A 2,890-nucleotide genomic window follows, 5' to 3' on the forward strand; every position below is an offset into this window, starting at 1 on the left:
TTCCATGATGCACGTACCCAGGAACCCTGCAATGTAAAGGCCCCCTCAAAGGTTGTTGTTGGTTTTAAAATAGTTAGTTATGACTTTGCAGACTCATGCAGAGCATGAATTTAAGTTTCCTTTTGTTTATGCTTCCCATCACCTAGCAATTGAAGTAGTCATGTCTATTTTTAGTAACACATTTCTGGATTGCCACCCCAATGAAAACAGCCATATGCCTGTTTCTCATTGGCACTCTAAATGAGATCGTATTGCTAACAAGTGTTGCAGAGTACCCCTTACACTGTGCACTTTCCAGTAGGGTTGTTGGCAGAGCAGGCAAGGACCCAAGCAAGGATATGAAGTCACACTTCATTTGTTACTCTTGGCCTTCCTTTTAGAAAGTGAGCTTTTAAAAGATTTAACACTAAATATTTTAGAGTTAGGTAGGCTAATGTCATGATGCCTTGCTTTTGTTGCTAAAATAATGCCTTGCTTTTGTTTTCAGCAGAAAATGCTCCTCTGTTAGACTTACAGGTTTCTTTCTTTCTTTCTTTCTTTTTCTAAAAGTCAATAGACTGCGAAGTCCAGGGAAGAAACTATTGCCTTGTCAGCATTTTTAAGACTAAGAATAAAAAAGCCAGTAGAAGAGAGTGTATAATGAAATATATGCTTAGAAGGAAAGCAGGATTGGGGATTGTATTCCCACCTTCCTTCAGACATAGAAGAAATTGAATAAGATTACAGTATTTGGGAGTGAGGGATGCTAGAAGGCATTTTTTAAATACTGAATGCAAAGCATAGAAGGACAAAGACGTTTTTAGGATGTTAAAAGCCACACACACACACGCCAATCATGCAGGCATTCCCATAGCAACCCTAGTACAAAATCACTATTGGTATTTGTATTATATTTCGTTATTGATGGGAGACTGGAGGAGTAGTGGGGGAGACGCAGGACAGTGACAGGATTTTGACAAGTTTCATGTCAAAAACTTTGCATTGATGCTTTTCTTGTGCCTCAAAATGTGGATTAGAGTGAACCTTGGCAGCTGATTTGTCGCAGATGGGCAGGGAGGAGTGGGCAAAGAATCCTTTTAAAGGACATAGAAGTCCCAGGCAGAACTATGTTTTGGGGCAGCAGCCATGCACAGAGCTATCTCAAAGTCTGTACAGCCCTGATCTTGTATTCAGATCACATGAGTACTACAGAGAGAGTGGAGAAGGAGTCTCAGAGCCCGATCCTGAACTCTCAGCGCTGGCCCTACACCAGCGCTAAGTGTCATAAACATGCTGTAAGTCATGTCCACAACAGTCAGTGCTGAGTCACCACTGGCACAGGCTCATCGCACAGGCCCGTCACACACCACCCGGAGCAAGGGGAAGGCCAGGCAAATGGTTGGCAACCTTCAGTCTCGAAAGACTATGGTATAAGCCTATAGCACCTGGTATTCCCATGCGGTCTCCCATCCAAGTACTAACCAGGCCTGAGCCTGCTTAGCTTCCAAGATCAGATGAGATCAGGCATGTGCAGGGTAACAGTTGCCAGGCAGCAGAGAGGCAAGTCAGGGTGGGGGGAAGGCGTTCCAGGGTGGGGGAAGGGTGGGGAGGGGGGAAGAACCAGGGCAGGAGGGGGCGGGATCCTTCCGGCCCAACACAGGGACTCTCAACCCTGTGCCAGCAAAATAGCTGGTGCAGACTTGAGTAGCCCCATTGTGGGCCTGAGCCCTTACCCTGGGGGAAGGAGATGAATGTCTCTTCCCCCAAGGAGATGCTGGTGGCCGCCCGGCATGCACTGGACACAGCCACAGCAATTTTGGTGCCACTGTTCCTTTGGGCATTGGGCAGCTCAGGATTGGGCTGTCAGTCACCTAATCTGCATGTGTTATTAGTACACATGTGTTATTGGAGGGCTGTAGCCATGCAGTAAAGAATCCTTTCTTTGCTGCCATTGAAAAAGCTCAACTCCTTTTTGTCTGCTGATCTAAGTACTTGAAGGGGTATAACAAAGCAGCATCAGAAAAACATAGGAAAGGGGGGATGTGTGGAAGAAGGCTCTACCTTAGATATGGGTTCCAGGTTCTCATTGGTAAATAAAAATGTAAATGAAAGGCTCTGAAGGATTAAGCTTCAGAGAGCACAATTATTTTTAAAAAATATAAGGCAGAATCACAGTCATGATTACTTCTATGTTACAACAAAATGCTGTATTGTTCCAGCAACTATTGTATTCCAGCTATATGCTAATATAGATGCTTTATTGTAATTCATTTCAGAAATGTTACAAAATTAGGAGGGGCTAGTAGTAAATTAGGAGCAAAAGTAGTACTTTTTTTTTTACTCAAGTTGTCAAGATGCTTGCAACTTTGAATTATGAGGTGTTTTTAATTATGCTTGCAATGCAAACTAAACAAATTCACGATGTGTTTTCTGTGACAACATGCTACATATTGGAAAGCATATACTATAAAGAGGAAGGGCATTTCCTCTACAGAATTTTAACAAACTTTATGATTTTCTCCTTTAAAATTTTTATATACAAAGTCACACATAGTGCAATGCCAATGTGTGAGATATATTGATTCCGACTTATCAACGTGCAACATATGCAGCAGGAACCTGGCTGTCCAACTGCAGAAATCTGACACATATCTTCCCAGAATAATAGAAAATAGATGGTAGTTGATGAGCAAAAGAGATAAATAACTACTACCCTCAGGTGTGTGTTCATGCAGTAGCTTTTAATAGTAGGTTGCCACAAACAAGATTGGTACTGGCTTCTCGTCTGTAAAAAGCCATTAACCTACTTTCCTTCATGAGTTTATTTTTTTCCATATGAATCTATACTCCAAATGATCAAACATAAACAGTGGACAATATCGTGTCTCTTGGATCCTCCAATATCGGCCAT

General features: G+C 42.4%; 1 pseudogene; it reads right to left on the reverse strand.

Moving 5' to 3' along the window:
• Positions 1–1,412: 1,412 nt before the first annotated feature.
• On the reverse strand, positions 1,413–1,530 carry LOC136646752 (5S ribosomal RNA; annotated as a pseudogene).
• Positions 1,531–2,890: the final 1,360 nt, after the last annotated feature.

Source organism: Tiliqua scincoides, chromosome 3 (genome assembly GCF_035046505.1).
Source record: "Tiliqua scincoides isolate rTilSci1 chromosome 3, rTilSci1.hap2, whole genome shotgun sequence".
Classification (NCBI taxonomy): Eukaryota; Metazoa; Chordata; class Lepidosauria; order Squamata; family Scincidae; genus Tiliqua; species Tiliqua scincoides.